The following is a 22642-nucleotide window of genomic DNA, read 5'->3' on the forward strand; positions in this document are numbered from 1 at the left end:
CACCTAAATACTGCTTTTCTACATAGTTGCCATTTAAATTAAGGCACTTATCGTAGCGATGGACGAGCTTGGAAATTCCTTCGTCGTAAAATACGGCCGCCTGCGCCTTCAACTACGTGGTTACCTTTTCTTGAAGCTGTGCGTCGTCATCAAAACGCTGCATAGCCAACCACTTCTTCATTGCTGGGAATAAGTGGAAGTTGCTCGGTGCCAGGTCGGGACTGTACGGCGGATGAGGAAACAACTCCCACTTAAGATTCGAGAACTTCACGAGTGGCATTTGCAGTGTGGGCCCAGGTGTTGTCGTGAATCAGAAAGATATTTGAGCCCAACTTTCCCCTGCGCTTGTTTTGTATTGCTCTTCTGAGGTTGTGCAGAGTTTGGCAATACCTTTGAGAGTTTATTGTAGTGCCTCTTTCCAGGAAATCCACAAAAATCACACCCTTTCTGTCCCAAAAGAGGTAACGACGTGGTTGAAGGTGCAGGCGGCCGAATTTTAAGAGGAAGGAATTTCCAAGCTCGTCCATTGCTACGATAAGTGCCTTAATTTAAATAGCAACTATGTAGAAAAGTAGTATTTAAGTGTGGCTTTCATCTGTATATAATAAAAAAATTTCCAATATTTTATTTATTGCTAATTCCAAAACGTAATGTACTTTGTGGATAGCCCTATGTTGGCCCCAAAACACAGTGCCTCGACCACACACTCTCAACTGCAAATGCAGAACCAAATAAGAGTATAGGGACATGTCCCTGCGTTTGCTTAAAGAAATGCTTCGTTTTACATCGAACTGTTAATGACCTATTTCTTACAGACATACACACATTGTTATTGTTAAATAATTGACATATGTTATTGTTAATTAGCTTAATACAATGTGAGAAAACATTTCATTCATTTCACAGGTATTATCAAAGTTCTGAACTGATGGAAGCAGATTGTCTATATGTTACATAGTGCAGCAGCAAAATTTTACTGGATGTCACACCTATTGTATCTAACAAAGAAATGGAACTGTCTGTCGTGTGCAATGAGGGCAATGAGAATACCATACTGCTTTCGGGCGTAAATGTGGATTTGCAAAAAATAAATTTAAGTAGGAAGGCAATGAAGCTAAAGGTGCCTGTCAATAGGTTCAATAAGCTGACTACTGTTCTACACATCAACACCACAATCATCAAAAACTGTAGAAACTGTTTAAACGTGAACACAGCTGTAGAGCTTCCTTAAAATCACTTGTTAGTTGGCATCTGTCACCTGTTGCTACAGTGTTCGCTCACCGGCTGCTGCTGTATCATAGGCAACAAACAAAGCAGGTCACTCAGCAAGTGCTGTTCAATATAATTTTCATGTTAAAAAAGTAGGTTTAGCTCTGTAGAGGCAGAGCACAGGTTGGGATTATGAAAGGATGGGAGACGTAACACTGTGCAGTGTCAAGTGGCCATTATGAAATGACACGAATGACATGCTCTGCCGACAACTGGTTTTGGGGTGACCAATGGCATAACTGTTGCAGATATGACATTTTATAGCCCTGAATTTAAACTCATTTGATAAATTAGCCACAACATGATGTGCAGTATATCCTAGAAATGGCTGTCAGAATTCTACAGAACTGTTCACAACAATTAATACATTTAATGCCATGTGACCACAGGCAGTCGCAGTAGTCTCACACCTAATGCTGTTCCCTGACCTGGCTTGGCTTGATGGTGATACCAATATCCGAACACTAATGTGGACATTGATTTTAAGAATGCAAGTGGATCAAAGCCGAACGTTAAGATTTAATGTCCGAAAACAAGAAGTGCAGCTGCAGACTGTATTTTAATTTGCGAATTGTAACACACTCATTACTTAAAAGAGGGATTTAAAAGAAAGTGTAATTCGTTAAAACCGAATTTCAGGACCACTGTTTTTATGGTGTTATTGCCGGGACCAACAAAAGTATTCCTTAAAAACGGGTTTGTTAACATGGGGTTTTACTGTAGCTTCAAAAATTGGTATGTCTTCACCTACCTTCGTCTTTCACATAATACAGTACAATTTGTCTTTTAGAAGTAAGTAGCATGCCTCTTTAGTTATACAGCCTTGCCCTTTAATGTTTAGAAATATTGTCTCTTGCATTGTCATCTACAGCTTAACAGTTCAATCACGAATATCAAGTGTAACATATTTTTACCTCTGCGGTGTCATTCGAAAATATATACAGAACTTCTGTATGTCCTTTTCCCTCAATCCCGTGTGAGGGTGACACTACTTTTCACCTCTACTACGGAGTGGGCATATCCAGAATCTGTGCTGGGATTTGTCACTGTGGTATGCTTCCAGTGCTTTGCACAGAATGTAGATGCACCACACTGTTTCATTCTTCTTGTATTTTGCGTGGTAACAGCAGATGAAAGGTCAGTCACAGCTGTTGTAAATGACACACGTGAGGCACGGGCCACAGTATTGTTGTGCACACCATACTGCATATTGTGGTACTCTCACATCAAACCATTCCTGACATTCCTTTTTGTTCCTCTTTCAAACAATTTGAGTTTGGTTAATCATTTTGGAAGGGGTTTATTTCAATAAATGAGGGATCCGAGGTGGGTCCGCCAAATGTCAGGGGTTTTAACAAGAATTCTTTTATTTGTTCACTTTCCCTAATGGATTGGGTTGTTGGCTCTGGCTGAAGGCCTGTTATGAGACCCAACCTGTTAATTAAAACACCCCCTCTACTAATTTTGATTAATATTTAATAACTAAATAGTGATCAGGGAACTGATCACTACTAAACAAACAAGGCTAGTATTGAACACATTTATTGAACAGTAATCTTCCTAACACAAACTGAACAATGACATACATTTATAAGTGATAAAATCAAGCTAGTGATGGCAATGGCCCTTAAATTCCAAAACTAACTCTTAAGGTCGGATAATGCATCTGTACGTGTTATTTTCTACTCTCTCCCCCCTTGTCAGACGGCATAAAATAGGTCTCACAAACCTACTTCAGTTACAAATTCCCAATAAGGGCGTGGCTGGAAAACTGGGCTCTGGTAATCACAGGCGTGCGAAATATCAGATTAAATGCCGAAGCTGAGCATAATGTTACCAAATGCAGCGTCGTGGACAGGTCAGCAAGCTGCCGATGGCGTTTGCGTTGTCCAAGAGCCTCAGTTGTAACAAAAATGAATTTTTCGCGAACAGGCTTCCTGTTTGTAAACTCCCATTCAAAAGCTAATTCTGCTTTCGCACTCGTTAAGACAGGACTCACCAGCCCAAAGGCGGAATCCAGTAACGTCTTTAATAAAGTTTGCCTCAAGGAAATTGCTCTGCTCCTGTCTGCTTTCTGAGACAGTATTCCCAACTGTAATTGGTGGAATCAGCCTGTCTCTTAACAGTAAAAGATGAGTTCCCCTAACTGAATACTAATTTCTGTTGCAGCTGGCAGACTTATTCAAAGGCCTGCACAGCACACTGAAAAGAATTTACTCTCCTACAGCAGAGCCGAAAGCATGAAGTCTGCTCGCTACAGGAGCTAAGACACTTCTCCCTGATAACAGCTCCAAACAGCTGCAAAAATCAGCACCCCCACGCTATTTTTAGAGCTGGCCAATCCTGTGACTAGACCAGCACAGTTCGCTCCCACTATTATTTCCTGGCTTCTTCCAGCCAATCAAAACATTCCGCACCTTACTGCGCCTAGAATGTTCTGGAACAAACTGAAACTCCGTTCAAAATTGAACCTGTAATTCTTGCGTCGCTGTTCGCCCTTGCGTGGGAAAAGGTCACTGCACTAGCTTAACCGCATTTCTTAGAAAGCCCCAGAAAACGTTAAGACTCAAGTGAAGGCTGCCTTAGGCGCCAGTTCGTCTCGACAGTGGCGTCGGCGTAACGCCCAGCGCTAACGAGGCGCTGTCACTTGAAGGCCTGCCTCTGTTGTCCACACAATTGGTGCCTACCTGCTTCGGCTGCGCGTCTCCCCCAGTGGGACGCTTTTGCATGTTGACTCGTAATAGTCGGTTGTAAACTTCCGCACCCCTCTGCCCTGCCTTTGAGCAGTGCCACTTGTCCGCTCCAGCCAAACTCTGTGAAAATATCACCTGAACCCGACTTCATGCAACATTCGAATTTCTTAAAGTTAATACGTTTCTTATGCCATCTGATACTCCCTATATTAATTTCAATAGGCTGATTGCCTGATAAATAACATAACAGATATCTAACTTGTCTTTGCAACAATTATTATATAGGGTGATTCAAAAAGAATACCAAAACTTTAAAAATGTGTATTTAATGAAAGAAACATAATATAACCTTCTGTTATACATCATTACAAAGAGTATTTAAAAAGGTTTTTTCACTCAAAAACAAGTTCAGAGGTGTTCAATATGACCCCCTCCAGACACTCAAGCAATATCAACCCGATACTCCCAACTCATTCCACACTCTGTAGCATATCAGGCATAACAGTTTGGATAGCTGCTGTTATTTCTTGTTTCAAATCATCAATGGTGGCTGGGAGAGGTGGCCGAAACACCATATCCTTAACATACCCCCATAAGAAAAAATCGCAGGGGGTAAGATCATGGCTTCTTGGAGGCCAGTGATGAAGTGCTCTGTCACGGGCTGCCTGGCGGCCGATCCATCGCCTCGGGTAGTTGACGTTCAGGTAGTTACGGACAGATAAGTGCCAATGTGGTGGTGCTCCATCCTGCTGAAACATGAATTGTTGTGCTTCTTGTTCGAGCTGAGGGAACAGCCAATTCTCTAACATCTCCAGATACTGTAGTCCAGTTACAGTAGCACCTTCGAAGAAAAAGGGACCAAAAACTTTATTGGCTGAAATGGCACAGAAAACGTTCACCTTAGGCGAGTCATGTTCATACTGAGTTGTTTCCCGTGTATTCTCAGTGCCCCATATACAGACATTGTGACGGTTGACTTTCTCGTTAGTGTGGAAAGTTGCTTCATCACTAAACACGAATCTTTGAAACGAAAGATTCACCTGTTTGCATTTGAGCAAGGATAAAATCACAGAAATCGATTCTTTTAATCTTATCAGCTGCAGACAGTGCTTGAACAAATTTCAGACGATAAGATTTCATAACTAACCTTTTTCGTAGGACTCTCCATACAGTTGATTGTGGAATTTGCAGCTCTCTGCTAGCTCTGCGAGTCGATTTTCCTGGGCTGCGAACAAATGCTTGCTGGATGCGTGCTACATTTTCACCACTCGTTCTCGGCCGTCCAGAACTTTTCCCTTTGCACAAACACCCATTCTCTGTAAACTGTTTATACCAACGTTTAATACACCACCTATCAGGAGGTTTAATACCATACTTCGTTCGAAATGCACACTGAACAACTGTCGTCGATTCACTTCTGCCGTACTCAATAACACAAAAAGCTTTCTGTTGAGCGGTCGCCATCTTAGCATCAACTGACGCTGATGCCTAGTCAACAGCGCCTCAAGCGAACAAATGTACAACTAAATGAAACTTTATAGCTCCCTTAATTCGCCGACAGATAGTGCTTAGCTCTGCCTTTTGTCGTTGCAGAGTTTTAAATTCCTAAAGTTGTGGTATTATTTTTGAATCACCCTGTATTACAGTAAGGTGCAAAATACTGCTACCTTACAATTTGCATTGCTGTATTTGCAGCAGATTTCATCTTTTCCGGACTGCGTGGACACATTAAAAAGCACTGCAACTGCATATCCCAAGTCGCTGCTACGAGCCATGTTGGCAAATGAACCTGTCTGGAAGATGAAGTTAAAGTGCCTTTCAGTAGGGCCCCTCAGGGCTGGATCTAAGAGTTTTATGAAGGGGAGCAACCTTAAATTTGCCACTCCTTCTTCACCCCCACTCATAAAAATTAAACATTTTTAGAGTAATTTGGGTAATTTATTTTGAAATAGATGTCAGTATCTGGCAACATTAACTTATTTTATTAAATGAATTAAGGTCAAAGAAAACAAACATAAGCAATTTTAAAATTTACAAGAATATACCATAAGTCTCGTACAATAATCAATTTAAAACTTTGCTGGCTTGAAGGATGTGGTTATGAAAACATGCAAAAGAACAAGAAAGACATAATTGTTAAACTGTGGAGGGCAGTTAATTTAGGAAAAACGAGAATTCATAGTGTTTTTGAAGGGAAGGAGTCTGTATCACATTACGTTGAAAAACATTGGGATCCAGGGCATCATAGATGGGTAAAAGCTTTTAAGTACACAGACATGTTTGCCAGTATAAGCGCAACAAATGGTGCTGAAGAAATGAACAGGTTGGTGAAATATTCACACCTTCAGCAAAGTACAAATGCAACATTAACAGGTTTTATTACAGTTTTAGTCCATAGTTACCTCCCAGGTCTTACTGAAAAGTATTTTAAATTAAATTCTGTTGATTTTAGTGCAGTATCAGTAATTATGGTAACTATGGGATTGTTTCATGTAAAATGTGCAGGAACTGAAGACTCATTGTATGGTAAACTTTGAAAAACATGATCTTGTCCAGATTATTGAAAGTTCAACTATCCATGCAAGAACTTCTGTGCCATTTTCCATTTCTCAGAATGTGGATTTCACAAATTGGCACATAAAGCAGTTACAGTACAAAATCCAGCACTCCAACACATGGCTTACAGGATACCAGCAGAAATCACAAAAGAAGCAGCACATTCCTGAAAGAACAAGAGGGGTGTATATGATCTGGTCTGCTTCTCAATAAGTTAAAAAAAAGTTTCATTTCTGTTGATAATGATAACATTTATGTTTCCAGTTGCTTTAGCACTTTTTCTATTGATTAAACCCCTGTGGATTCTTCATTAACTCCATACCTGTAACACAATACAGAGATTTCAATTAGATTAGTTAAAAACAGTTGCTTAAGCAGCATACAAACAATACAACAGCAAAAATGTAAGCACTGAGGTAGAGATGTGTGTGAAGACTTTTAAATGTCAGCTACAGCGAACATGTTTAGATACAGGCAATTTTTAATGCCACAATTTTACTCACTAAAGCTGCCAGATAACAATTGGCTGCAAGTATTTGCAAATAACATCAACAGTAACTACTTATACACAAAATTGAAGTAAATATTTTTAAAGCTGCATTTACTTTGTTACACCTAGTCAACATGCAGCATCAGTATCTATGTGCAGTTTGCTTGCAATTCTTTTGCCAGTGACAGACAATTCAAACGATTTTTCACATACTGTGTGTGTAATTGAATTTACTCACGTTATCACGTAGCTCCATATTGGTGTGTTCTGAAGTAGTAGCATCACAGAACATTCAGACACTTTGCATTCCAGTTTGTGGTTCTTTGTACCTATTGAACAGCTCTGCACAGATTACAGTAAGCGGAATGCAATTTGAATACTTACACCTACTGCTAGCAATGAAAGTTGTAAAAAATGAACATCACCAGTAAAATCTGAATACTAGAAAAAAATGTACCCTTTACAGTTTAATCTTTTAACATAAGGCTCATGCCAAATCTACATTATACATAATGCCAAAAGATTTATGTATAAAGCAAAGCCAACAGCCTTGGCAGAGTGGAAACACCGGTTCCCCTCATATCACTGAAGTTAAGCACCACTGGGTGTGGACAGCACTTGGATGGGCGACCATTAGGTGCCTCACGTTCTGTTGGCTTTTCAGAGTGCACAATTATATTTCCGTCACTTTGAAGTTGATGCTACTGCTAATGGAAGGCCATTGTCTGTAGGGTTTGATGACTCTACATCATGTTGCAAGGTTGTGAGGTGTTCAATCATTTTATTAGCTGTTTCATTACTGCAATTGTATGTCAGATTTATTAAATTCTTACACACTTCCCTTGCCCGTTGATGCACTGCTGAATTACCATTTGATGTTTCAGGAATGTGCTGTTCATTTGTTCCTGCAAGTCATTTGTTTCAGTGCTGGTTTCTGTACTGCAACTGCTTCGCGAGCCAAACCTATATGTTTCATCCAAGCAAATCAATGGACTAGTCGTATAACTGAAATTAAATTTGTGAAATCCCCATTCTGAGAAATGGAAAATGGCACAGAAGTGCTTGCAAGGATACTTGAACTTTTGGAAGTCTGGACAAGAGCAATCAGGTTTTTCGAAGTTTACCGTGTAAAGAGAGCCTTTGTTTCCTGCACATTTTACATGAAACAATCTCGTAGTTACCATTGTTACCGATTCTGCACTAAAATCAACTTCCACTGATTCATATCGCTTCATTACATGCCCTGTGAAGTCAGGTGTCTTCCTATGCAGGAATACAGGGATCATCTTATTGTAAGACTTAATGGCAGAATTTAATTTACAATACTTTTCAATGAGGCTAGGGAGGTAACTATGGACTAAAACTGTAATAACACCTGTTAATGTTGTATCTGTACTTTGATGGTGTGAATATTTCACCAACCTATTCATTGCTTCAGCACCATTTGTTGTGTTTATATTGGCAAAAATGCCTTTGTGCTCAAAAGCTTTCACCCATCTACGATGCACCGGAACTCATTGTTTCTCAAAATATTTTAATGCAGACACCTTCCCTTCAAAAACATAATGATTTTTCATTTTTTCTGAATTATCTTTGTACTGTTGCAAGGACGACGATGCTGCAACTCTTCTCCACTGATTAACTATTGTCTCTCTGTCTTGTTCTCTCGCATGTTTACGTAACCACCTGTTCCAAGCTTGTTCCCTGTGAAATGAACATAGATACACTTTAGAGCAGGGAAATACTGCCTGAATAGCATTTATTTCTGATTCTGACAAATCAGTTACCCAGTATGCAGGACTCATGTCCACATTCCACTCCTTGAAAATATTTAATGCTTCACAAATGGATTGTGTGTCTTCTACCTGAACATAAAAAACCTAAAACTAAATAGCACACATTTGCTTTCACTGTTATGAAAAACAGTGGAATGTCATACTTAGTGGTTTTATATGTCGCATCAAGCAAGCATACTGTCCCATACTTTCTTAATAATTCCATTTGCCGCGCAGTCTGGTAGCAAAACAGTAGTGGCTGTGCCTCTCCATCTACCTCCGCACAAGGTCTAAAATAGATATTGCCACCTGACAACTCTTTCTTCCACTCACTAACTTTCATCTGCAGAGTATCCTGATCAATTATTGTCTTTTTCATTTTCAATATAGCATTATACATATGGTTATAAATCGTTTTATCTGAGGGATAAAACATTACATTCACGATCTGGCATGGTGGTTGCACTGAAATTTGTCTTGACAAAATTGTCAAGATGTAATTTGATTACCGGTACCGATCTTGTTTCTTCTTTAACATTATTTCCTATTTCATTTGCTAGCATAGGGTGTATTTCTGGAGTAACTTTGACACTTTCTGTACTGTGTGTGTGTGTGTGTGTGTGTGTGTGTGTGTGTGTGTGTGTGTGTGTGTGTGTGTGTGTGCCTACTGGTGAAGCAACCACATGAAATCGAAGAAAGCTTGTGGGCTGGTTTGATGACACCAAAGCCTCTCAGGCTTTCCAAAACCTGTAACACAATACTTAATTATAGCAGATAAGTACTAATGGTCTCAAACTGAATGTAGACAACCACTGATTAAAAAATATATTTAAGTATGTTAAAGTTTAAACTCACCTTTTTCTTAATATTAGGATGAGCCCCCTCTGACTCAATTGAATATCCAGGGTATACCTGGATACATTTAACAGAGAATGTAGCTGGGCAACCACTTTTCTTTGTGTCTGTAACACAGTCTCTTCCTGGGGTTCATATGGTCAGTCTTGAAGTAAAAACAAAAACTAATTAAAAACATTTTATTGATTCTGGTCAATGTGGTTTAAATGTTTTTTCCTCCTTACAGTGCTTTCAAAACTAAATGTTCCAGTGTAAACAAACAAAAAACCATCTACGCAGTTAGAAATGACTGGTCTAGGACTTAGCTACAAACTGTGTGAATAAAACTACACAAAAAGAATTTTAAGTTAATTGGCAAAAATGTAATTGACTCCATCATAACAACTAAGGATGAATCTACACTTGCCTCCTTGATGAAACCGATAAAAACAGCAACTCAAAGGTACAAAAAAGCCTACTCAGACTGACTGCTGCTAATCACTGAAGGTATTAAAATAGGTTTAGTGTAGAATATTCATGCAGGATACGTCTCAGATAGTTAGCTTGCAATGCATTGCTTCCACAATAGTTATGGGGTACAGCCACTAACATTTTGGCTAGCACTAAGGTATTACCTAAAGTCATTCCACCCACTTTGACCTGTGGTGTCACCAAGATGACATGACACCCTTACTTACTGTATGCGGCTCAAGTGAATCTCTTGATACCATGAACCCAAATCCAACACCAAAACCAGATATTACAAATTTTGCTTTACTTTCATTGCGTCTAAAATGAAGTCCACAGCACCAAACACCAACACAAACATTGTTAGGTCAGTTGTCAAAACCTTTACTTATCCTATCCAAAATGAACTCCACAGTACAACAAACCAAAACTCAATCACATAACTAATATCAAAATGTTAACAGAATCAATGATGCTAAAGCAATACCTGCAGTACCTAGCACCTGCAATCCAACATTACCAAACACTAACAAGAAAACACAAGAAATTCTTAAAATCCTGCATAATCACCAATTTTAATATACACGAGGGTGGATCAAAAAGTAAGTTCCACTTCCACATTATGGCCATTTATTAAACCACATATACAAATGCTACACGGCTATGACACTAAACTACACCATCAAATGACTAATAAAATACGTAAACAACTCTGAAACATACATCCAACAAGTGTGCACCATCAAATACTGTAACGTGCCAGCTACAAACATAATCCAGCTCAAAAGCTCTGCACCACCATGACATTAAGTGAAAGTTACGCCATTAATCAATGCACTTGGGTCTAATCCCAACTTTTGGTTGACCTCACTTAAGTTAACCACACAGGCCAGCATCTGCTGTGAACTAAGAGAACATTTCAAAGTGAAGCTCTACCCAAATCAACCACAAAATTACATTAGCTTGGACCTCAAATTATCAGATTCATAAGAGTATTTCAGCAACATATTCAACATAATGCAAAATAAGGCAAAGACAGACTAAATAAACACAAAACTACTTTTCCACTGTTGAGGAAATCCACAGGCTTAAAGAAGCCAGGGCCCTATTTACTAAAGGGGTGTCTAGACAGAACATATGATTTCTTGTATTTAACCAACAGGCTTAAACATTTAACTTGAGACTAATTTAACCAGCTACAACTTAACAGGAAAAAACAACGCCATAATGTGAGTCAGCATATTATCAAATGAAGAAAACGGCAATAAATTTTTGTAACAGATGTTAGCTAAAACAAGACCTATATGTTACAGTAATTTTGAAGAATGCATGCACGGGGCTACATATTGATACTCTTGCCAAGGTCACACTTTATCATCAGTGTTTTCAATTTTTAAAAGATCACAGAAGGTAGGGTACACTCCACTTACATCCTAACTTCTCCCATGAAAAATTTTTGTTCCCTCTCCTTAAAAATTAAAAAAATCTGCGACATTTGCTGAATTATTGATATGTAGCCCCACACATGAATTCTTCAAAATTACCTATATTACTGAAGTAATTACACAGTTGAGTAGTCTACTATTTCAATTTATATGCAAATTACAAAAGTATTTGTTGTTAATTACCAGTGTTTAATATTGTTAATTCACCTGTTTTGAAATATGGTACATTTAATTAAGCACAGTATATTGACAGTGATAAGAGCAAGTCAAAAATATCACTGTCTTGTGGTGACATCTTAAGAATATTTGTTTGTGGTGTAGTACACTTCGATTTCATCCATTATATAAAAAAAGATTATTTTATAACAGACCATATTTAATAATAGGACTACCCACAAAAATCAGCTTCCAGCATAATTGCAATCTTAATTCTTGCAACCTAATAATGCAAGATAATAAATGCTACTGGTATGCATACTTTTCTTGGTTTGTACTAAGAGGGTTGTTTTTTAAGGGCCGTTTTTATTTTTTGAAAAAGATACAAATACTTTTGTAAAACTTTTTATTTTCTGATTCTACACATTTACCTATTTTTCTTCATAGTTGCCTTGTTTGTTTAAGCACTTGTCATACTGTACAACTAAGTTTTTAATTGCCTCTTCAAAGAATTTGGCCGCCTGCTCCGACAGCCAAGAGTTCACAGCCGCTTTCACTTCATCGTCGTCATTGAAGCGCTGCCCGCCAAGATGGTGTTTCAGGTACCGGAAATGTGAAAATCGCTAGGAGCAAGGTCGGGGCTGTATGGCGCATGGTCCAAAACTTCCCAGCCAAAAGAATCAATCAAATCCCAAGTCTTTTGAGAGGTGTGAGGCCTAGCGTTATCGTGCAGGAGCAAAACTCCTTTTGCCAGCATGCCGTGCCTTTTGTTTTGAATTGCTCTGTGGATCTTCTTTAGAGTTGCACAGTAGGCATCTGAGTTGATTGTTGTTCCTCGTGGCATAAAGTCCACTATCAAAACAACGCGCCGGTCCCAGAACACAGTCGCCATAATCTTGCGCTTTGACAGCGTCTGTTTGGCTTTGACCTTGACAGGTGAGGTTGTCGCCATTCCATAAATTGTCGCTTGCTTTCGGGAGTCATATGGGATACCCATGTTTCATCTCCAGTGACAATTTGACTCAACATGTCATCCCCTTCTTCCTCGTAACACTTCCTCGTAACGAATCAAAAAGTCCAATGAAGTGGCAAATCTCTTCCCTTTGTGGTCCTCAGTGAGGAGTCTGGGTACCCACCAAGAACACAGTTTCTTAAAGTTTAGGTTTTCAGGCATAATTTTGTACAAAACCGATATTGAAGCTTGTGGAAATTCCAAAGAAAGAGTGGAAATTGTGGATATTCTGTCCTCACGAATCTTTGTTTCGACTGCAGCCACCAAATCATCAGTGATCAGAGGGCTGGCCTGAGTGTTCTTAGTCATGGACGTTTTGACGGCCATTTTTAAACTCTCTAACCCATTGACGCACTTTACCTTCACTCATTGCATTCAAGCCATAAACTTCTGTTAACTGACAATGAATTTTGCAGCTGATGGGCTTCTTGCGGTCAAAAAAACGTACCACTGACCGTATCTCACACACGGCGGGCGATTCAATAATCGTAAACATTATAGTAGCACAGCGATGCGTACACGTCAGCTACAGAGCTGCAACTTGCATCAGTGTGAATGGGAAGGATGCCGGCAAGTGGCGCGGTGGCTTGTTGCGGCTGTGCGAACTACGGGACTATACGCGCGAACGGCCCTTACTTAAAAAACAACCCTCGTATAAGCTATTGGTTAACAGGGTCCACTACTAGGCAGATGAAACAGCATGATGTTACAAACCAGGTGATCTGGAACAGGAACCCCTTTCTTTTCTTTGTAGTACTTCGGGCCAAGAATACATTCCCGGTGACTTCCATTTTCCACTGAGAAAGGATATCTGAAAAATCAGATATCCACGCTCTCACTCTTAAGTCTGAAGAAAAATTTTGGAGAACCTGCAAAATCAGAAATAAGTGGTTGGAAAACTGGACAAAACTATGAATATTTACTGCATTATGGGTAACTAATAAGATTATCTTCGTAAACAAGAAAACATTAAGTATTCAATTTGCATGTTTCCATGACCATATGGTACGATATGAGAACAATAAACTATTTTAACCATATTTCTAAATTGTAACACGGTTCATCAAAACTAAAATAAAATGAGACACTTATTCACTTACTCCTTGGCGCACCTGAAGATTTTGGCTGCTGAGTGCTTCTTCTCACAGAGTACGAATAACCGACGCACTTCAGCTGGGTCAGAAGTACATGAATTTCTGCTTGAGATTCACAATAACCACGCAATTGCCCATCGTCATCGATGCTGAACTCTTTCAGTTTTTCTCTCATTAGTCTCTCGAATGCTGAACACAGCCGAGCAAACGAAAAACAACGCACAGGACACAAACACAGTACAATAGACGATTTAAATGCAAGGAACGCAAAACACATTCAAACGAATGGTGCAGAGCACAGCGCTACCGTGTCACAACCTCTCGAAAGTTCACAAAAGTCGAATAGTCGATATACCGTTTCTATCGTTTCCAATGTAGCATGTATACGTCATAATGTCACATTGTATCAAAGTCCGGTGAACATAGCATCCTCCATTTTCCCACCAAAAGCTGCCATCTTGGATCACGTCCTGTGCCGTTGCCAAGTCTACATGCCGCCATCTTGAATGAAGTCATTGCTGCCATCTTGAATAAATTTAGCAACAATGCAGTGGCCTCGCACTCTGTCCCACTACTACTGGTTCTTTATACAATTTTAGTTTATATTGTTACTATTGAACCTGTGTGACCATCTACTCACATTAACTTGGGAAATTATACTCGACTTTGCGTCCTGGCTGGTAATATACCAGGCCCATAAGAAATGGTGTCTATATTGTGACCCTTATTTGATTAACTTGGTAAACAAATTGATTATTTTAGAAATGTGCCCAATGTAAACTGGTGAGAGTTTCTCTAAGATAACACGTTATGTGGTGGTTGAACTCAAAGCTGTCACTCTAGCAGCTGGTAGCCTTTTGTCGTGTCCCACTGACGTGTCCTGAGAGGGAGTGGAAGGACTGTGTTGGTGCGAGTCAGAAAACTTACTTGGCATGAGGTCTCGGTGGTGTGGGCCGCCAACTCCTCACTGCTCCGTTGTAGAGAAAGCTGCAAGGTGAGCTAGAGTACGGAACTCGGATAGGATCTTAGGGAAGCTTTCATGTATGAGCACTCGATGTATAGAACGATTATACTGGAAGTATCCCTGGCACTTGTGATTTAAATAAGATTCTATATACAGTCTCCAATGCTTGTGTATCTGGCTATGCAAATGAGGTTTAAAAGGATCCGTGAACAAAATTTGAGATGGCCTGAAATTACATCACACGCTTAGAATCCTAAGTAACTCACACGAAACAGACATGTCTCCTACCAGGTTTCACACAGAATCGTCATCTAAATTATTCATCAGCCATTACGACCATGTGTTAACTAGGCGGGGTGAGGCCCCAGGTTACTTTAACATTGCAAAACGCTGCTTCTAAAAGTGAAACTACATGACTCTTTTTATTTAGGGCTACTGCTGCTCTCGTGTGCTAAAGGCACCAAGTGATCGCAGCACTATTGCTAGCCGTCTTTATTCCGTAGAATAATACAATACATAAGTACACTTGTAAAGCACAAAGATGGTGCGTACTCCGCCAGTGTCCACCACCGAAGTGGGGACTTACAGGGCGAACACAAACTTATGTATATAAAGAAGAAAACACAAACAGAAATACAAAAGAACAAAGGAACAAAGACGGGATTTTCCTCCTGTTGACAGACCCCAGGAGTCAAGGCGAAGAGAATATCCAGCAGCCTAGCCGACGCCGACTCGTTCCATCAGCCTAGGTGTCGTCATACGCTCGTAGATTCTGTAACTCTTGCAGCAGCTCTGCAGTACACGGGTGCTCAGTACCGCCAGTTCTCGGGGTCGGAAGCCAAAAGCGGCGAGGTCACTCGCCGACGCTGGAGACCATACACCCCTCCAGTTCAACGTCACGGTGGACACAGTCACCTCCTCAACGTCACGTTGCAGGTTGGAGATGGCACGCCGGATGGACGGCGTGTCGTAGTAGGCCGCCTTCTGGGAGTGACACCAGTCGAGTCGGAGATAGTCTCAGACTACCTGGGCGTCGGTCACGCGGGCGATGCCGTCTTAACTGCCACCATGTCAGGCTTGCAGATGCCCTCAGGTGTACGGAGGTGGGGCTCCACGGAAACGTTAAAGCCCCTCTGCACGAGTCCACGAGCGACATAGCGCACTATTGCGTCGTGTCGTTTAACTCGGGAACCGTGCGTCCTGAAGCAAGCCTGTGGTACGTGGTTGGCGGTCTCCATGGCCTGGCAGCCCGCGCGGCATCTGGTGTCCGCCTCCCGCCGCGACTGCGCCGTGCCTTCATGGGGAAGGCGTTGATGCGGGCGCGGAGGGCGTCGATGTAGTCACGCCCAGATAGCAGGCCACTGGTGTCGGCGACCCACTGATGTTGGGCCTTGATGGCGGCAGAAGATGACAGCGCCGCACCGTAAATGGATAACGGGAGCCCCCATGCTCACGTCTGGAAAAGAAACCCTACCTGAAAACTTTAATTGTACAGGCAAAATTTCTCAAAAAATGAATGAATGGCTGTAACGACCTGCTAACTAATTCCGTTCTGAAAAAGAGCAGATTAATAATAGTGCAACACATAATACCTCAGCCCACAGTGAAATTGGTGGCAAAGACTCTCAATTCAGATGCTACCCCAAGAGTGACTATCATGGCGGCTCTCAACGGCCGTTCTCCTTACATGGAGAGGAGGGGACCTGTTACCAACCGTAAACTACCCACTGGCAAACAGGTGCATCATCACTGTCTTTACTCCAGGCTTAGGTTTGCACTAAGCAGACCTACAAGGTGACCACATCTCTGCCTTGGCACTACCAGCAGACCCAAGGCAACGTAGAGGGATTGAGGAAAGGAAGTGCATTTATGTAATTATGAATTAAATAAACTGGTAGTCCACTTCTTCACCCGAATTAAACTAAAAAAATGTTGAAAGTATATTCAATATATTACAACAAAAAAACTAATTGTAAAGAGATGGAACCAACTCTTCCCACAACGTGCAGGAATATATTCCTCATATGCTACGTCAAGTGATGGAGGACTTAAGGTCTTTAGCTAAGGATTTTCCAAAGGATGAGCATGTGGTTGTGGTGGTTGGTGGGGGTGGGAAACAGTTTGGACAGGACTGGGGCATAAATCATAGGTGGTGACCCTCATGAATGTTAATGTATATTAAACCATGATACCAAATTTAACAAAAATTTAGACACTTCATCTGTGTCATTAAATTGAAATAACAAGTTTATTTAGCCATGCAAGAGAATCTGCTAAAGTATAATAATATTCAAAAACATTTGTAGAGTGGCTGTAAAATATACTGTCTTCTGAGCCAGAACATAAAAGATTCTCCAAACCTTTAGAGTTCTAATTCATTTATAGTTTTTTTGTATAACTCAAGGTCCATGTCAAAAAACGCTTGAATTTAGGATCAATGAAATTAATATAATAATGGTGTCCAGATGGTATTACACTGACTATATTTTCTGGGGGTATGCAATTGTATGACATTAATATGGAAAGTACCTTTTTTGCCGTCATTTCAGGGTTGCAGCTTTGGTAGTCAGAGATTGGCTTGCACTTTGTATGAGGCCATTTACGTGAGCCATCTCTGGTGAGGTCTTGTTGCAACTGATCATTAATTCGAGGGTTTTCCCTTTCCAATACGGAGAGGGATCCCTCGATGAAACTGACCCATTGTATAATTTCTGACTCACCAGGCACTCTCTTATGGGCTTCTCTAATCCAAACTTGTCCCCGACTTGGCCTTTTTTGCAGGAAGAAATATATGAGTATATTGAACCAGTCAAGGTCTGACATGGCTGTGATTGCTCGCCTTCGTCGGGGACATTTCTTAATTCTGCTGGCAATAAAGGAGTCAACCCTAAATCGGCATCTACATAGTCCAGAGGAATAGATGCAATCATGGACGAGGTGGATGTGGTCGTCGTCATGTTTCCATACAATAATTTCTCCAGGGTAGACTGATGCGATAGAAGCAATTCGTCTACTAAATTCATCAACCTTGTCCGGTCCTCTGATGTTAGTGACATCAGTGTAATACCATCTTTCTGAGATTTCAGATACTCGCAAAAGTTCTGGCAACCAAACGATAATTGTGAACAGGAATCTTCGAAGTTCGTCAAACAATTCAAAATGGTGAATATGTATGTCCCTAAGGGTCCATCGGTGGCTCCCAACTGGCAGTGTAATCTCGTAGTGATCCAGATAAAGATTTTCAGTGTTGGACTCGTCACGTGTGCTTGAACCAGGGTGAAGATCGTTTGGAAGATGTCGGCCAGGGTCTCAGAGGTCTGCAAGCAACAAATCAGCGACATCAACATCTTCCTCCTCTGAATCACAGCATCTAAGGCTCCACCACAACATACACTTCTGAATAATGGCGTATTAACACAAAACATACACCAATGCCCATACATACTTACATGCGGTGGGCAAACTACCCCATTTACAAAATGTGGTCTGTTAGTAACTAAATGAATTTTCATGTTTGCAATAATATCAGACAGTTTTGATGTTCTCCATCTAAACATCATTGACGTTAAACAATTTTCACAAATATGAAATATTAAGTGTTTGTATTCTATTTCATAAAAAGAAAACTTTAATTTTAAATCTTGATTGCCAGACATTGTGTTTACCAAAGTTGGCAAGTGTCATTAAGCACAATGTAGACCATGGAATTGGTACACCATTTTTAATTTTACCAGATGCTTGAATAGCAGTGGCTACAATATCAGGTACCATTGGAACATTTATACTACTAGCAAAAATATAACATTCTGGCAATCTGTAATTGGTAAGGATATAATTCATTCTTGATACTCTATATGTTAACAGTATATCATCTTCAACAGTAGATGGCAATTCTAATTTTAAAGCATCTAATGCATTTTCCAGTTGACCACATACTGCTACTTTGGCCAAATTATATAGTGTCTCCATTATTCAGAAATGTACTTACAAATGTGGTGTTGGTGTTGCTGCTGCTGCTCATAGATGTCGACGTTATCGGTTCAGAGGACATGATGTGCTGTGCTCCAAATCACCCTCCTTATATACTAAAATTCGTGTACAACCGGTTAAAACAAATCCTGTTATCAACACGTGTCGGGCAACCTTTTGCTGGCGTGGGTGCTTGCTCAGATAATTGTCCTAAAAGGACAAATTATCTCGGCGGGACAGTGACGCCGCCATCGCGACCGGGGGGGCCCCATTTTTTTATCAATTGCTGACCCTCGAATCGTGAAACGACGCAGTCATGTTTTTGATTCATGAGGGTCAGCAACTGACCCTGGGCAAGACAGTTTCCCTGACTCGTGACAGAAATGCACACTTTGAGCTGTTCCAGTGTCATGATCAGCTTCACCTATATGGAGCTTTGAGGCACATTAATGTGGGTTTACAGAAGGCACTGATGGCAGTCAACTTCACTCATGTTGCTGTCATGCCAGTTGGTACTATCAGTAGATGGTCACTTGACGTGGTCTACATCTAAGCAGGATTAGCAAGAGAAGATTGGTACAGTAGATTCATCAAAGTATATGGGGTGTATCTAGGGCCTAGCATGGTGAAATAGCCTACTTGCTGTCATACATAGAAGTAGATCTTCTTTATGATAAATGCAGATAAGATTCCCCCAACTCTAGAGTAACTTCTGAACTCAAAATTCTGAGAATATCAGGTCCTCTGCTCTTGAAGCAGCCTGAGGGGCCCAATTCGCCATCAGTGTCAAGCTCTGAATGTTTTGGACTTCCTTCATTAGTTCACAAGATGGCATAGTCCGGACTGCAAGTAAACACTGCATTGGAGTTCTACTGTTTAGGAAGAATATAATTAAAACTACTATTCTGCCGACTCCACAACTACCACCTTAGAAACTGTATAAGCCTAATGTCAGTAAATTTGAAATTTTGAATTAGGGTATCTTAACATATTAGACAGGCAGTCATCAGATGAAACACTATTACTTCTACAAATAGGGTTACTTCTTTAAAACAAACTGTTACATACCTGATCTGCTGCTCACTCAGCTTCAAGGGATGTTTATTTTTTGCCCCGAGCTGCTAATATTGCAAATTGACTGTTCCCATTCTGCTGTTGATGCGGTGTAATCTGGCATAATATAGCCACACTACACTGCTGCTTGATAGCAACATTCTAACTATAACCTAATCTGTCATCGTTGCTGAATATTAGGTCATTGGAGCAATACCACAGACATTAGATATGATGGGTCCCATTATGATTAAGTGTTACCTGTGCCGTGCAGCACATTTGATACGGTGTAACCATGCTGCACAGAAACAATGTGGTTCATGTCCAATCCTGTAAATAAATTTTACATTACAGTGCAGACATAGTAAAATAGAACATAAAGGTATCTGTATACGAGGTGCATTCAAGTTCTAAGGCCTCCGATTTTTTTCTAATTAACTACTCACCCAAAATCAATGAAAGTGGTGTTACTTCTCGACGTAATCGCCCTGCAGACGTACACATTTTTCACAACACTGACGCCATGATTCCATGGCAGCAGTGAAGCCTTCTTTAGGAGTCTGTTTTGACCACTGGAAAATCACTGAGGCAATAGCAGCACGGCTGGTGAATGTGCGGCCACGGAGAGTGTCTTTTTGTTGGATAAAGCCAAAAGTCACTAGGAGCCAGGTCAGGCGAGTAGGGAGCATGAGGAATCACTTCAAAGTTATCATGAAGAAACTGTTGCGTAACGTTAGCTCGATGTGCGGGTGCGTTGTCTTGGTGAAACAGCACACGCGCAGCCCTTCCTGGACGTTTGTTGCAGTGCAGGAAGGAATTTGTTCTTCAAAACATTTTCGTAGGATGCACCTGTTACCGTAGTGCCCTTTGGAACGCAGTGGGTAGGGATTACGCCCTCGCTGTCCCAGAACATGGACACCATAATTTTTTCAGCACTGGCGGTTACCCGATATTTTTTTTGGTGGCGTTGAATCTGTGTGCATCCATTGAGCTGGCTGGCGCTTTGTTTCTGGATTGAAAAATGGCATCGGCGTCTCATCCATTGTCACAACCGATGAAAAGGAAGTCCCATTCATGCTGTCGTTGCGCGTCAACATTGCTTGAAACATGCCACACGGGCAGCCATGTCGTCGTCCGTCAGCATTCGTGGCACCCACCTGGATGAAACTTTTCGCATTTTCAGGTGGTCATGCAGGATTGTGTGCACGGAACCCACAGAAATGCCAACTCTGGAGGTGATCTGCTCAACAGTCATTCGGCGATCTCCCAAAACAATTCTCTCCACTTTCTCGATCATGTCGTCAGACCGGCTTGTGCGAGCCCGAGGTTGTTTCGGTTTGTTGTCACACGATGTTCTGCCTTCATTATACTGTCGCACCCACGAACGCACTTTCGACACACCCGTAAGTCCATCACGACATGTCTCCTTCAACTGTCGATGAATTTCAATTGGTTTCACACCACGCAAATTCAGAAAACGAATGATTGCACGCTGTTCAAGTAAGGAAAACGTTGCTATTTTAAGTATTTAAAACAGTTCTCATTCTCGCTGCTGGCGGTAAAATTCCATCTGCCGTACGGTGCAGCCATCTCTGGGATGTATTGACAATGAATGCGGCCTCATTTGAAAACAATGCGCATGTTTCTATCTCTTTCCAGTCCGGAGAAAAAAAAATCGGAGGCCTTAGAACTTGAATGCACCTCGTACATATACAGGGTGATTCAAAAATGCATGTAAATATTTCAAGGGTGTATTTGTGAGGTAAATATAAGACAAAAATGTTCTATACAATTTTTTCCATACTTGGCTTATTACAGAGTTATGAACAAAACAGGATAATACATTCAATACAACGTAAGGTATTTAATTCCCAGAGTTCACAGTTTAATTACAGTGCATTTGGACTAACAACGCAAACTGATAAATAAACGTGACGTAACAAACTGAAACAATTCCTCGCGAACACTGTATTAATTTAGGTCCTGTTGATTGAACTACAGCAATGCACAATAACTAAGGAAAATTGAAGCATTTTACAGACTGTACTGTACTGTACTGTATTTGCACAAATCTTAATGCAATGCATGTTCAAAATGCTGTCCCTGAACTTGCAGACAGACCCGTGCTCGTCGCATCAATGATCTCTGCACATTACACAGTCCGTTCAACTCTCCACGAATAATTTCACAACCACCTTCAATTCTTTGTTGTAGCACTTCTCTGTTCGGTACTGCAGAAGAATACACCAATGTCTTTAGTCGGCCCCATAAATAAAAGTCTAAAGGGTTCAGGTCAGGTGATCTGGCTGGCCAAGCAATTGGTCCTCCGCGACCTATCCATCGATGTGGATACGCAGAATTGAGGTACGCCCTTACGTTGCGGCTGTAATGGGCGGGAGCACCATCGTGCATAAACCACATGGTGGCTCGTGTTGCAAGAGGGACATCCTGTAACAATCCAGGCAATTCTCCCTCCACAAATTCGCAGTACGCGTGCCCATTCAGCCTTGGAGGCAGAACATGAGGTCCGAGTAAGTAATTCCCCACAATACCACACCAAATGTTTATGGAGAATTGATGTTGATATCCACGCACAATTCTCGCGCCAGGATTCTCGACAGCCCACTGGTGCATATTATGCGAATTGATTACACCCGCACGAGTAAACATGGCCTCATCTGTGAATAATATCCGCCGAATGAACATTGGATCATTCAAATGACGCTCTTGTAACCACTGGCAGAATTGCTGACGGCGAGGATAGTCTTCAGGTGTCAATTCGTGCACTTTTTGCAGGTGAAATGGATGCAACTGTTGTCTCCGAAGCAGCCGCCATACAGTAGATTGTGGAAGTCGTACAGCTG

At 41.0% G+C, this 22642-nt stretch overlaps 1 protein-coding gene and 1 long non-coding RNA gene across 2 annotated transcripts in view; both read right to left on the bottom strand.

Annotated features, from left to right (window-relative positions):
• LOC126109529 (uncharacterized) overlaps positions 1-22642 on the bottom strand; it is a 73699-nt gene that overhangs the window by 19356 nt on the left and 31701 nt on the right. The gene's annotated exons all lie outside the window — the stretch shown is intronic.
• Positions 9425-13668, bottom strand: LOC126109728 (uncharacterized). Its single transcript, XR_007523719.1, has 3 exons — positions 13413-13668; positions 9639-9783; positions 9425-9530 (listed from the first exon to the last, which is right to left on the bottom strand). It is a non-coding gene; the product is annotated as an uncharacterized LOC126109728 (long non-coding RNA).

Source organism: Schistocerca cancellata, chromosome 12, assembly GCF_023864275.1.
Source record: "Schistocerca cancellata isolate TAMUIC-IGC-003103 chromosome 12, iqSchCanc2.1, whole genome shotgun sequence".
Taxonomy (NCBI): Eukaryota; Metazoa; Arthropoda; class Insecta; order Orthoptera; family Acrididae; genus Schistocerca; species Schistocerca cancellata.